The sequence below is a fragment of the Equus quagga genome, chromosome 15 (assembly GCF_021613505.1).
Source record: "Equus quagga isolate Etosha38 chromosome 15, UCLA_HA_Equagga_1.0, whole genome shotgun sequence".
NCBI lineage: Eukaryota > Metazoa > Chordata > Mammalia > Perissodactyla > Equidae > Equus > Equus quagga.
The window spans coordinates 58056722-58072555 of NC_060281.1; the positions used below are offsets into that span (position 1 = coordinate 58056722).

The 15834-nt window shown below is 38.8% G+C and overlaps 1 protein-coding gene across 7 annotated transcripts in view; it reads right to left on the bottom strand.

Moving 5' to 3' along the window:
- The window catches only part of FARS2 (phenylalanyl-tRNA synthetase 2, mitochondrial), a 466868-nt gene that overhangs the window by 433142 nt on the left and 17892 nt on the right, over positions 1 to 15834 (bottom strand). For 6 of the 7 annotated variants that reach the window (XM_046639986.1, XM_046639984.1, XM_046639985.1 and 3 more), the window contains exon 2: positions 3616 to 3702. The exons of the other annotated variant lie outside the window; for it this stretch is intronic. The gene's annotated coding sequence lies outside the window, so the exon portion shown is untranslated. The remainder of the gene's footprint in view (positions 1 to 3615; positions 3703 to 15834) is intronic. 7 annotated transcript variants of the gene reach the window in all.

Sequence of the window (15834 nt, forward strand, 5' to 3'; positions counted from 1 at the left end):
AATGAAAAGAGAGCAGTGCATTCCAAAGAGGAAGTGCGCCAAGATGTGAGAAAACTGTCACCAAGGCATGTGTAAGTGGACAAGGAAGGGGATGGAGGGATGAACGTGACTGGTAACTATGGAAGAGTGTAAGGCTCCAAGATAAATGGTAGAAGGAGCTCCCTGGTAAATTCTTAAGAGGGTAAGGACCACATCTTACTCATCTGTGTTTTTCAACAGAGAATGAGTGAAATAGAGGAGGTAGTTCACTGTAATCATCTGATAGTACCTCTGTGTAAAAGTTATCCTCATGTTCAATAAAATTGGAATAACGTTTGTTACTTTTACAAAAACACAAGTGTTTTATAGTTATATTAGTGGCCCCTCCCCATCCTATTATAATATAGTATTTGATTCTATACTTCTTATATGAAGATGACACACACTATCATTGCTAGAAGGGAACCATTTCTGAATTGTTTCTCTTAGAAATGATTCTGGCTTTGAGAGACCCAGGAGGTGGGGTGGGGGTGGGATGAGGACAGGAAGAGGGGCTGGCAGAACATCCTCCACAAAACAATGGGCTACATTCTTGAAGAGAATTTGCCAATACCTTGCTGCCTTTTTCATTTCAAATATCCAGCATGTTAAAAACTAAGTTAAGGCAACAGAAAATTAAGTCTCCCATTGTTATAACCCTTGACTTTTTCTTAGTGACATGTGTAACTAATCAGCCCCTGGAGGTTAACAGCCAGGGAATAATTAGAGGGAAGGAGATAAGGAAAACCAATGAGAGTAGAGACTAGAAAAACCACACCAACTGATCCAAGAGCCCCTTAAAGTCCCTCCTGGGAAGCACAGACTTCATTTTCTAAGACATCAGAAATGACTAGAGCCCTTGCCTTTTATCTAAGGAATCTGTCCCTCTCATCTAACAGTGCCCTTGTTCCACCTCCCACCTCCACATACACCTATCACTCACCTAAGGGGAGAAATCCGCACAAATGTGAGAAGACAGCTATCTTCCCAGTCCAGTCCCCACAACTACTATGAAATATAGTCTGTATTCCTCTGCTCTGCCTATATTTGAAAATGTTTTGGGTTGGGTAGGAAGTCCTTGTCCTCAACTACTGGAGTAACCCAATCAAGTTCTGCCCTTAAGTGAGCCCTTTGAGAGATACACAGCAGGAAAGCCACCAGGGATCCATCCTTTCTGCTTCAACTGCTGACAGAGCTCTCATGGATAAATGACAAACAATGACAAAGTTTTAAAATTTTATATCTAAACGCTCATTTTTAAAACAAAATCAAAACAAAGAGAACACTTATTTCCCCAAACCCCAAATCTCATCTCTAAACTTTGATGACCTTTCAACCAAATAACCTTAAAGCTCCCAGTCCAACACCAGGAGGACAATACTAGACCTGTCACTGTCTTTCTAAACAAACTCAAGGGCCTAGGAGGGCTCAGACAAACCATTCCTCTAAACCAAAGACCCTTCAGACTGACGATGTGGTTTACCCAAACACAGAGCCAGATTTCCCAAAGTAATGATATGGCTGAGTGTTTAAATGCACAGGAGGGCAAGCACTAGAGGTGGTAAGTGTCTAAATGAGAAGCCTTCAGGAACTTCAGAAATGTCAGCTCAGACATCATTACAGTCTTCAGTTTATAAAATGAAACTGCCATCACAACACTGAAAATGACCTGGAGCTTGTATTGAAATTTAGGTGAACAAATAGCTATCCTTCCTCTGTATTCCTAATCTCAAAGCTCTGCAGAGTAAAGATGTGTCCTCTACAGCAACTAGCACTAAACTGTATGAATACAGAGACATACCCCATAAGGAGACAAAAATACTTTTCTACCACAAATAAACAAAATAGAAGAGATTCCCTTTGTATGTGAGGAATACATTCCAGCAATCCCTGCTAATAAGGACACCCTGAGAAAAGACATTTCTGTATATTTTGTGATGGTAAAAATTGTAATTAGAAACCACAGAACAAAGCACTCAAGAGAAATTGGAGCAACAGTCCTATACCTTTACCATACACTAGAATCATCTGTGAAGCTTTTTTTTTTTTTTTGAGGAATATTAGCCCTGAGCTAACATCTGCTGCCAATCCTCCTCTTTTTGCTGAGGAAGACTGGCCCTGAGCTAACATCTGTGCCCATCTTCCTCTACTTTATATGTGGGACACCTGCCACAGCATGGCTTGCCAAGCAGTGCCATGTCCACACCCGGGATCCGAATCGGCAAACCCCGGGCCGCCAAAGCGGAACATGCGCACTTAACTGCTGCACCACCAGGCAGGTCCCTGTGAGCTTTTTAAGCATCCCAATGGCTAGGGCACACACCAGACCAGTAACATCAGAATCTCTGCAAGTGGGCCTCTGGCATCATTATTTTTTTAAGCTCCTCAGGTGGACTGAACCACTGAATTAGAGATTATCCTAAAGATACCTTCTCCATCAGAGTTCATCTGAGCATGACTGTGGACCCTTCATATGCTGGGACCAGGAGTCTATGTCTAAAAGTAACCCGAGCTATGATGGTATACTGTACAAGCCACTCACCCCCAAACCTGGGAGAGGAGCTCAGGGCCATGCACACCCAGAGGCCCTCCTTAAAATGTAGCATAAAAGAGATCACCCACCCAGAGGGCATTCCCAGATAAGCAGGGTAAAGGAGGCCCCTCGGTCTCTATTTTCAGGGGCACCTCCCTGGCAGCAATGTAGGAGGCTCTGGAGACAGTCTGTGACATGAACAGACACACAGGCCCAGCTGAGCCAGCATCACTCAGGGAAAGTACTATTTTCAGAATGCCACGAAGCCCCTGGTGACCACTACTTGACAGAGAATACACAGCATCTTAGCAAAATATACACAAGGATTAAAGAAATGGGCACATTTCCTAGCTGTTGCTCCTCTGCTGATAAAACTAGAAAACTCACTTTATTTAAATTTTTTAAAAAGGCCTCAATTTGTACCAATGATACCCTCCAAGTTTCCCCCAATTTAAATCTGGCTTTAAATAGTTTTGCTTGGTTTTATTCGAAAGCATACTTCTGGCAGGGGTAGGAAGAGCAGAGATGTATAAAACACGACACTACAATTAATTCATATTTATTCAAAACATTTAAAGGCAACATTTTACCCAAGAAATTTAAATAAAGAGAAAATCAAACATATGGCATACATTTTTAAAGATAATATTTTAAATAACAGAATATTTTAAAACATAGCAGAAAGGCAGGAAAAAAACCATATAAAGATATTCAAGGATTAATGTCTTTCTACTATAGGGAATTTTTTTAAAGAGTACTTTTATCAAAAAAAAAAAAAAGAAAAGAAAAGAAAAACCAACCCCTAAATCTAAAAGTACGTAACAATGTGAATTCTGAAGGCAGGCTGCCTAGGTTTAAACCCAGGCTCAGACACTATATTAGGCATAGTGCCCTTAATCGTGTCTCTGAGACTCTCCGTGCCTCATCTTACCTGTATACCAAAGGTTCTGGAGTCGGAGTGCAGGGTTCAAATTCAGACCTGCATATGTTAGTTATGTGAGCTCATTTAACCTGTCTGTGCCTCTCTTCCTCCTCTATAATATTGAAATAAGAATGGCACCTACCTCCTATCCAGAAAAAGTGGAACCCTGGTGCACTGCCGATGGGAATGTAAAATGGTGCAGCCACTGTAGAAAACAGTATGGCTAGTCCTAAAAACATTAAACAGAGAATTACCATATGATCCAGCAATTCTGCTTCTGGGTATATACCCAAAAAAGTTGAAAGCAAGGTCTCAAACACATTTGTACACCCATGTTCATAGCAACATATTCACAACAGCCAAAAGGTGGAGGCAACTCAAGTGTCCATTGACAGATAAATGGATAAAATGTGGTAGAATGGTACTCCCTCGTCTGTGGTTTCCCTTTCCGCAGTTTCAGCTACCCATGGTCAACCACAGTCCAAAAATATTAAAAGGAAAATTCCAGAAATAAACAATTCATAAGCATGAAATTGTGTGCCGTTCTGCATAGCGTGATGAAATTTGTGCCATGCAGTTCCATACCGCCCAAGGTATGAATCATCCCTTTGTTGGACCCCCAACCATTGTCTGATCCTGACATCCAACTACCGACATCATCATGGCTATTGATTCTCCTTCTGACCTATGTCAGAAAGTCAGTAGTAGCCTAATGCTATGTCACAATGCCTACGTCATTCACCTCACTTCATCTATCATCACACATCATCACAAGAACAGTGAGTGCAGTACGATAAGGTATTGAGAGAGAGAGACCAAATTCACATAACTTTTATGATAGTATACTGTTATAATTGTTCTCTTTTATTATTAGTTATTGTTGTTAATCTTTTACTGTGCCTAATTTATAAATTAAACTTAATCATAGGTATGTACATATAGGAAACATAGCATATATAGGGTTAGGCCCCATCTGCAGTTTCAGCCAATCACTGGGGGTCTTAGAACACATCCTCCTCGGATAAGGGGGGACTACAGTATATCCCCACACTGGAATATTATTCAACCTTAAAAAGGAAGGAAATTTTGATAGATGCTACAACATGGATGAACTTTGAGGACATTATGCAAGTGAAATAAGCCAGTCACAAAAGGAAAAATACAATGTCATTTCACCTAAATGAGGTATCTAGAGTAGTCAGACTCAAAAGAGACAGAAAGTACAACGGTGGTTGTCACGGGCTGGGAGAGGGAGGAATGAAGAGGTATTGTTTAATGGGGACAGAGTTTCAGATGTGGAAGATGAACAAGTTCTGAGATGGATGGCAATGATGGTTTACACAACCATGTGAATGACTTAATGCCACTGAATTGTACGCTTAAAAATGGTTGATAGTAATTTTTATGTCTTGTACATTTTAACACATTAAAAAATATATAAATAAATAAGAAAGAATAGTCTCTCCCTCCTAGACTTGTTGTAAGGATTAAATATATGTGAACTGTTTAGAGAGTGCCCAGCACAGAATAAACTCTCCATAAATATTAACCGCTATCTTACTGTCCTGCCTTTGTAGCTCCCTCCAGTGCACACGACCGTGTTGTTCAGAAGGAGAAGCTCACCGACTAGATTCTGATCCTCCTTGTGGAGCTATACACCTCCCAGCTCTGGGCTTCCTTCTAGCGTAAATGCTCCTTCATTGGGACAAAATTTCCACTGCAAACGGATGAAGATGAAGAAACTACCTAATTTCTGCAGTCTTCACACATAAAGCTGAGATGACCATATTTTTTTAAAACTGATTTTATTGTCTTTATTTCCTAAATGGTTAATAATTTTGCCTCAAAAATAGCTTCAGAGGCTAATGCTATCATACACATCTATCAGTGGGGAAGAGAAAAGAAAGTCCCCCTGCTATTCATAAATATTTTCACTTTTTATCACAATCAAGACTATTTTACTTCTTTGCTCGATCATTTAAAAAACATTTTATTATGAAAATTTGCAAGCACACACAAAGTAGAATTCAACTAGCGCCCATATACCCAGCTTAACAACCAACTTTAATCTTTTTTGACTCTACCTAAATTCAAAAAATTCTCAAAAAATTCTCCTCTCAAAAAATTAGAATAAAAACACCAAATAGCTACATTGAAGCAATGCTCATCTCTAACAATCATCATCATCACCATTTTTCTTTACTTTTAGAAATTCTTTTTTGGTATCTTCTCACCTTCTTTCATTTTTTCCTTTGAAACTACAAATAATTTCAATATCTACCTTGCCAAGTTTATTGTGAGGATGTAACATACATGAAAGCGCATAGCTTGGTGTCTGACATGTATTAGGTTCCTGAGAAATATTGGTTCCCCACAGACCACTGCCATATCTTACACTCCAAGAGAAGAGACACCTCCTACATATCCTTCTCCATTCTTGGTCCCTTACCCTTGCCTTCCCTTCCTAAACACCGGTCCTTGCTTCCTTCCTGCCCCCATGCCTTCTGCTTCTAAGCCAGGGATCCTAAACACAAATGCCTAATCACAAATCCAAACACCTAGAAGATCCCAAATATAAAGACAAATATAGAAAGCAGATAGATAAACTGAACTGACACATTTAACATTTAGGGTGCCAGTCCCTGAATTAAAAATAAAAAACAGACTCAATCTAGTGCTTATATATTATTTAACAGAAAAACCAGGCTAGACACTATGGTGTAAAATATCACAAACAGGAATTCCTATGCAGGTCATTCCGGTGTGCGTGTGTGTATGTGTGTTTATATTTAAACATTAAATTCTTTTTTGATGATCCAAGATGTTTATATGCTGATGAAATTCATTTCCTTGCAGTACTTTTCGCCAGTGGCAAACCTGCCACCTCTAATTTGCTTTAAAAGGAATTCTAATCACCCAATCAATCATACTCTTGACCTTCAGCCTTCACAGTCACTTCACTGTGGACAAAATAGGCTCTAAAAATTCATGTTGTAACAGTTCTGTTGTCCTCAAGCTCCAAAATGCCAACGAAAGGAATATAATTTGAGCAAACCCTCTGGTACTAGAAAAAACAGTACATGGAGTTTCTAATTCATCTTCTACAAAGATTCTTTAAATAAAAGTGAATGTCTATGATACTATTAAGTAATAACTTTTCCTCCACTGGGAGTTAAAGATTTATAAATCATCCAAGTTTCTATGCAGTGAATCTAGTTTCTTCATCACAAAAATCGCATGGCTCACTTTTCGTTTTAAATAACTTACCTTTCTTTACACAGAGATCTAGAACGACCAAGTAATAATCCTTCCAATTCTCACCTCTTCCCCTCATAGCACACATTCAATCTTAAGTGCACTGGCATCCATCTTTCCTGCTTGCATCCTGTTCCAATGGAAAAGGGAGTTTTCTTCTCGCCTAGGCCAAAGCCTTACAGGTCATTCATTTCAGCACACAAAATTGCTCAAATTTCTCCCACTGAAACAAAAGGCACCCCACTCTTGACAACCCCATCTAGCTAGAGCGCTCTTTGTCATTGCTTTATCTCTTTATTTCTCAAGAAGGCACTGAGGCTTAAACATTAAACACTTGTTATCTTCATTTTCTCAACCATTCACTTCTCAATCCAATGGATTCTAGGTTCTGCTGTACCATTCCATTGGAACTATTTGCAATAGTGTCATCAATGGCCTCCCATTTACTCGATCCAGTGGCCACTTCTCAGTGCTTATCTTACTTGAACTCTCTGTAACATTTGACACTACTGGTCACATCCTCTTCGAAACTGTGCCTTCCCTCAGTTTCTAATGGCCTCTCTCTTGGCCTTCCTCCCACCTCTCTGAACACTCCTACTCAGTCTCCTTCAAAGAACCACATCCTCCAATCATCCCATATCAGTCAGTGACCCCAGAGTTCCATCTTTGGCCCTGTTCTCTTCTCCTTCCATTGCATACCTAGAAGTCCAACTTCTGAACAGAGAAATGGGAACCAGCTAGTGACAAAAAGTTCCCCAAAAAAGAATTACAAATGCCTCTGAAAGTTACAAAAAGATGCTCAGTCGCAGAGAAATGCAAATTAAAATGACAACTAGACATTTTTTATTCTACAGATTGAGAAAGATCATATTGCTTGATATCATACTATCATGAGGATTGAAGAAACAGGCATTGCTGGTAAAACCTCTATGGAAGATAATTTGGCGATATCTATCAACACTTTAAGTGTACATATCCTTTAATTCAGCAATCCCACTTGTAGTAATTTAAACCTATAGATATGCTTGTTTGTATGTGTACAAAATGATGCACGAACAAGGATATTCACTAAACAATTTGTAATAGCCAAAGACAGGAAATATGTTTCTATTAATTGGGGACTAGCTAAGTAAATAAATAAGGCAGCTCTACAGTATTGACATGGAATATCTCCAAGATACATTGTTAAATGATAAAAACAAGGTATTGATAACTGTGCATAGTAGCTAACCTTTTTTATTTTATCTAATATTTTATTTTGTCCAGAGCTTAAGTCAAAATACATTTAACATTTTTAACAAGAATATAAATGTAGCTTATGCATATACACAGATATCAGAAAGTGTATAAGAAGTGATAAGAGATGAGGGACCGAGAAAAGAGGCTTAATTTTCATTATATATACGTTTATACCTTTTGAATTTTATAAGATATGCATTACAACCAAGTGACTTTATGATCACTCGACCTTCCTTCATTCTCTACATTCAGGCAGTTGGTCAGTCCTATGAATTCTCTTTACAGCATCACTGCCATTTTGGACCTCCTTTCCAATCTCACTATAACCGATATAATTTAGAGACCCTCAGTATCCTCCTCTGAAATAATTAAACAGCCTTTAACCTTTCCGCTTTAAATAATTATCTTCTCTGATTCACCTTATGTATACACCATGCCCGGACTTACCCTTCTAAAGCACAACTTATTAAGCTTCAAAAGGCCCGGATTCCACTGTGCAAAGTGCTCTGCACAGGCCCAAGCCCCTTCTGTCCCAAGGACTAGACTCCACACTCCAGCTGAATGGTACTGCCCCCAAGAACTAGAATTCCAGCTGTTTTTTGGACCCGATTCATAAGCCTAAATGCTGGTGGTTTCCTCCATCAGGAATGCCCCATGTCACGTACGTCTCCCTTCCCCACATGTACTAGCTAAAATGATGTGTGGCCTTCAGAACCCTCTGTTTTACAGGCCACGTACCTCAGGAAACTTTCCCTAATGTTCATTCAGGATGTGACTGTGGAACTCCGTGTTTCTTTTAGGGCGGCCTTTACATTCCCACTAGGCATCCATGTCAGTGGTAAGCCTCTCCCTCGGAGCTGCCTCTCCTGCTCTGTTCCTTAGTCTCCTGGTTACACTGATGTACTCACAGCAATAAAGACCAAGTCAGTTGATGAGAGTAACACTTCTCTTCAAAGTCCCAAAATTCCTATTGTTCATTAAATGACTAAAAGGCCATCTTGAATCCATAAGTTTAGATGTGCTCATTTTTGCACAGTTGCCCAGTGTTCACAATGATATTATACTGATAAGTTGAGGTATTAAAAATATTAAATAACTGTTCCTGATTCTTTTTGTCTTTCTCAATGGAGACTGGTAAAAAGTTTGGAATACAAAGCACATGAAAATACAGATGCAAGGAAGCCAATTTCACTACCTGTCACTTAAAAGTAATTTTCTAGAGTTATTGTTTTTTCAAATGAGAGATGATCTTTCTCAGAGTGAACACATAAGGTTAGTGATGGCTAGGAGCAATGACTAAACCAGGTGGTTTCAGGTCCTTAACAAGAAGTATCTACCATTTCCCAGTATAAGGCAATTACCCACTTAGTCAGGTCAAGGTCATTTTAAAAGAGGTGATCCCTGTAGACACGTAGACATCAGTATTACATATTGGTTTGGAAAATGACTAGGGAATTATATGAAATGAAAAACTTCATCATCAAAGTCATACAGACAGAAAGTAGAATAGTGGTTACCAGGGGCTAGAAGGAGGGGAGAATGAAAAATCATTGTTCAGTGGGTACAGAGTTTGGGAAAATAAAAAAGTTCTAGAGAATGGATAGTGGTGATGGTTAAACAACAACATAAATGTACTAATGCCACTGAAGTGTACACTTAAAAATAGTTAAAACTGTAAATTTTATTTTATATATATTTTTTACCACAATTTAAAAAATCCATCATAAAACATGACTTTTATTTATTTTTAAAGATTTTACTTTCCATTTTTATCCCAAAGGCCCCCAGGACACAGTTGTGTATTTTTAGTTGTGGGTCCTTCTAGTTGCGGCATGTGGCACACCACCTCAGCATGGTTGACGCACCCAGGATTCGAACCAGCGAAACCCTGGGCTGCCAAAGCAGAGTGCTTAAACTTAACCACTCGGCCAGGGGCCAGCCCCCAAAAAAACATGACTTTTAAACATTTGCTTTATTTTTAAAACAGTAAAAGATGCAACTACCAGTTTTCTTTTTTCTTTCTTTTTCTGCTGAGGAAGACTGGCCCTCAGCTAACATCTGTTGCCCATCTTCCTCTTTTTGTTTGAGGAAGACTGTCACTGAGCTAACGTCTGTGCCAATCTTCCTCTATTTTGCATGTGAGATGCCTCCACAGCATGGCTTGATGAGCAGTGTGTATGGCCACGCCTGGGATCCAAACCGATGAACCCTGGGCCACCAAAGTGGAGCATGCAAACTTAACCACTATGCCATGGGACAGCCCCAGAATCTTTTTATTTCTAATTTCAAGACTTGAATAAGACAACAGAAACAAAACATCAACAGTTTAAATCTGATGGCTCTAATATATTAATTATTAAAGTTTACCCTGATTTAATTCTTTTTTTTTAATCTTACCTTCACTTGGAAAGAACTAATATACTATTATAAAGTTTAATCTGGTAATTCACCTTTTTTTTAATCCTACTCTTCACTTGAAAAGCTTTTAGCCTCCAAGACTGATCCATGCTATGTAGTCATAAGGCAACTGTTGCATAAATACCTGCAGACAATTGTTAGTCACACAAAGGAAACCACAGAAGGCTTGAACGCAAAGCGACCCCAACTCTTATTCCCTGATGAGTCCTCCCTCAAACTAAAGTCCAAGATGGCTCCAGCCCACTAATATAATGCAGTTAAAATAATACAAATAAAAAATAAAGAATAGAAAGAAAATGCAATGATAATACTAAATCATACAATGTCACCAAGGACATAAGAGCTGCTTCCTCTACATTTCAAGTAAACCATAAAACACACCTATTACAATGAACTGTACACATGGTACTGCTTTTAGAAAGCCTCTTCAGCTTCACTACGTTTAATGGGATAGTATTCAACGGTAATACTTTTAAAAGTTGGAAACTAATAAAATCACATCTTCTAGATCTGTGCTGTCTAATACAGTAGATACTAGTCACATGGCTACTTAAATTCAAATTTAAATTAAAGTCAAAAATTAAGTTCCTCAGTTGCACTACCCACATTTCAAGTGCTCAAGAGCCACATATGGGTAGTGGCTGTCATGATGGACAGTGCAAATGTAAAACACTTTCATCATCACAGAAAGCTCATTGGACAGAGCTGCTCTAGATCCCAAGTGCCTTTTTCTGAAGCAATCACAGTATTTTCATTCATTCGTTCAACAAATGTTTGCTGGGTTCCTGCTATGTGACAGGCACTGGCTAGTTGCCAGGCATGGCAACAAGTGAAACTATCAGTTTGAGTAAAGAGAGAAATAGAAACCTAAAAAATAGGAGTAGAGACCTTATTTTTAGATAAAGAAGAATGGCCAGGGAAGGCCTGTCTGAGGAAGTAAAGTTTAAGCCAAGATGAGAAAGATAAGCCATTCAAAAAAGACAGAAACAGTCTCCAAATAAAGAGAACTAAAATACCAAAGCGCTCAGGTGGGAGGGGCTTTGAATGTGCTAGAAACTGATCTTAGTGCATTTTGCAGCTGTCTCATTAAACTTGAAACACCAAGCAAAGCATTTAACTGACACTCAAATCTATTCCAAAGGGGAAGCTAGACAACAGTCCATGTATTATCCCAGGCAGTTCTCCTTGTCCCTCTAAATCATTTGCCTTTTTGTCATTTCATTTCTTGAAGCACCAACTTCCGAGTGGGCAGGTACAGAAAGAGCAATTAATTTTGTTACTTCTTAGCAGACGAAAACTGGGCTTAAACAAGGTTTCTGAATTACTGTGAATTTTAACTACCTGTGTTCTTCCATGCTGCTATTAACATGGGTAATTGAGATATTTTCATCACAAGTTGAGCAGTTTCCATTTGAGGGCAGGTTATCATATTCCTGCCAAGGGCAAACAACTCACTCACAGACTTTGAGCAGCAATATACAGCAAACTGGGTGGACATCCTTTTCCCAGGAAATGCAGTTGGCTACCGTGCAGCGGACTCCACCACACTGTCACTGCCCCACAGACAGCTCACAGGTGGGAGACTGAAAACACTCCCAGCCTTCAAGACAGGGCTGACGGGAAACTCCAAACGGAGAACTCCCTCAGTGCCTCTACAGCTCAGAGGCTTGCCTTTGTGAGCAGCTCCCTCATCCCATTTGCATGCACCTTGTCTTTTCGTCTTCTTCACACTGCCTTTTCACTCAAGTTGCTTTCTAATAGCAGGTCTCTCTGGCTGTGTTCCTTACAGCCAGGTTCCCTTTCAAGGAGCTACATAAAGCATCCGCAGGAAGTACCCCAAGACCTCTGAACAGAGCTGAGGCAGGAGGGCCAACAGCTAGTACTAGAGTCATTTGTCCTCTGGCACACAAGGCCTCCTAAGGATGGATGGAGAACACCATCTATCTTCCTCCATGCTGTGTGAGCCAAAGAATCTAGACAATTTCCTTCCAAGTCCACTTATTTCAGAGACAGAAAAACAGAACCTCCATTGCTGGAAAGAACCTAACTGTTTGGTATCAGAGAAAAAAAGGTGCATTCTCATATCAAATTAACTAAGAATCAAATGTGGAAATATGCTTCTCACATCAGGTTTTGATTTTTTAGCCTTAATGAAGAAAAGCCCAATGCTAACTAAACAGAATAACCCAATGAGATAGAATAGTTATGGAAGATAACGTTAAGGAATATATTTTAAATCCATACATCTCACCATATCCATTGGGTAGAGACATTTCTGCCTAAACATACTTCAGTAATTAAAATTAACCTTCTTTCAAATAAAATATGCCATTACCATTATCATTTTAAGTAAAAGACCCTGTAAAAACACTTCATTTTACTATATTTTGAAGAAAACTTATGCTTCTAATATTAGAATATCATGGGTGAAAAAGCTCTCGGGTCCCTTTTATAAGCACACTAATCTCATTCGTGAGGGCTCTACCCTCATGACCTAATCACCTCCCAAAGGCCCCATCTCCTAACTCTATCACATTGGGAGTTAGGATCTCAACATGTGAATTTCGCAGGAGGAGGGGACCACAAACACTCATTTCATGGCACAGAGTAATGAGAATACATTCTTAATCTTTACAAGGTCCCTAGGGGTAAAGAGAGCACAGATCATTTCAGTTCCATTTTAGACTGAACATAGTTAACTAGGAAAAGGTAATCTGGGCACGGGACACACAAACTGGGGCAAAGCCCAGCTACCTCTGACATTCCAATGCCATATGTTCAGTACTTTGTCCATTTCAGGGTCATACTGTAATAGCTGAAAACTGCCAGCAATCGATGGCTGCTTTATTTGAAGTTATAATTTAGATTAATTACAGATAAAGTCTAACTTTAAGGAGAAAATATTTTAAAAGAATAGGGTTCTAGTCCAAACAGAGCAGGATATAAGAAACCAACTCACATGGAACCACTGTATTCACACTTCCCTCATTTATTATGTAGATATTCACAATGGGCTGGGCACAACAATATTTCTTAAAATGATGGGTCTAAGGGTGAAAATTAACAATGGTATGTCAAGATTTTATTGAAAAAATATTTAAATAATGCTGAGCAAGGAAAAAAATCAACGTTCTTCCATATTACGAATAAATTACAATACATATAGATTCAACAAAAAGCAAAAGTCCACAAATATTTTTCAAATCTTAAATATATTCACTTCTAAACATGGTATTTCTGATAATATGCTATTACATAAAAACAAATTTTAGCTTTGATATTGCCATCACCTTTTATAACCAACAGAGATTATTTGAGAAATGATCTGACTTTAAGAACAAACGTATATAAAGCATTTGCAAGTTGGCATTCCTTAACTTTAAGAAGTTTTATTGCATTTTTTTTGCTTCTGAGCTTGTACCTTTCTAGTAAATAAAAAGATTTTTGTTGTTCTAACAAAAAAATAAAAGTATCTACAACCACCCATTTGGAATTGGTATCCATTTTCTTTTCCTCAAGACTTTAATTGAAAAGTACAGTCCTTCCAAAACCTCTTGGGTCAATTCAGTTTGTTTTAAAAGCAAACCATTTTGCATTTCTAAGCTGCCACTTTTTTAATGTTTTGGTTTCTTTTAAGTCTTTCAAAAAGTCAAATATCCACCTGTGACAGGTACCAATTAATCTGAAGAAAATATTGTGAACCAGCCCATCTACAAATGCAAAAAGCTTTGAGTAACATTAAATGAAACCCATTACCTGTGTGTTTGTCCTGCTCTGCAGTCACCATTTAATCAATGAATAATAGAAAGGTGAAGTTAATGACAGAGTACCTTCCGTATGAATTAGGCTTAAACATCATAAGAGGATAAATAATTTCTCCTTACCCTTCAGTATTCTGAGGTTGACTCAGGAGTACAGTCTGGCTGCACTTGAGAAGCACAGGTAGATTTTATTTGAAGGTAGAACAGTAACAGGTATTTGTTCCTGTGCTGCCTGATTCATAGAGACAGAAACAGATAGGCAGAGAGATCCTTCCAGGTTCCCCTAACCCCATGGGGAGTGACTGGACAAGGGGACATCTCCTCCTCCTGATCAGGAATACCTTCTGCTCCACCAGCCAGTCACTCCCACTACATTGGGCCTGCTTGCCCTGCTTTAAATCTCCTAAAAAGACCCTATTTTGTTTCTTGTGAGTCTTTAATATTTGTGCACACAGGCCCATGCTTATCTGGGGGAATAAAATCAGTTTGATCTAGAGAGCAGCTTAAATCCTCAAATGCCTTAAAAGAAATGAAACTGATTTGCAAATATTCACTCTGTACTTAGAAGAGGTGCTGGGGAACAGAAAAGAGTAAGAAAATGTCTCTGTCGTCAAAGATTTCAGAAGACCAGCCTTGCAAGATTCCAAAACTATTTATGGGCAATGACTATGCCCTTACAAATCAGACATCTTGGTGGCTGCACTAGGAGCCAGTGGTTCTCGCTCTTGGCTGAACATTAGGATTAACTGGGAGGCTATTTAAAAATATCTGTGTCAAGGCACCATGGCCAGAGATTTTTACTTGATTGCTGTTGGAGGAGCCCTGACATTCGTACTTTTACAAGCTCCCGGTGATTCTAATTTGCAGCCAGGCTCAAGAGCCACTGCTCTAGACTGACAACTCACAAGTTCCCACCACTGCTAAGGCCAAGAGTTTTCAAACTGCTTCTCAAACTCAAGGGTTGTTCAGCTCAGCCTTGGATTTCATGAACTATCTTAGCATCCTACCCATACACTTCCTTTTTCTTTTTTTTTTTTTTTTGCTTTATGTTCCAAAAGACTATTTGTGTCATCTGAACTCCAACTAGCATATAACCTTGAGGAGGTTATAAGCACCTTTAGATAATCATATTAAAAATTATCCAGATTCCCCATAAAATCATTTTATTACTTCTTCATATGAAAATTTCATTTTTAATTAAGTATTGAGATCACTTAAAGTGTTCACAAAAATACTACTTTGCAAAAAAGTAAAAAGAAATAATGGCCATTTTCAAGACTCCTGAAATTATCTTCACAGCTTCTATAGAAAGGTTTGCTAAGACCGGTTCTGATAAGATATAAATTCGGGCCTTTGTGTATGCAAAATTAGATTTTGCTTTAGAGATCTGCTGTTAGAGTTTGAAAAAATAAGGTACATGTGTCGCAAGAAGAGTGGTTAAATGAGGTAGCAAGAAGTCTTAGTGTAGTGTTAACTGTCACATATTCCAAGATTATGGACAGGATCAATTCTAAAAAGTGTGTAAGGGAGGAAAAGTTCAAGTACAGGGTTGATTTTCCCTTAAGAGTAGGTTCTTTCTCTTGTAAAAGGGGCTTACCAAGGGAAACTTTGAACACATCTAGTCCCCAGTCATCTGAATTGTTCCTGGAGCACTTGGATGTGGGGATGTGAAGTGCCAAGTATTCTTC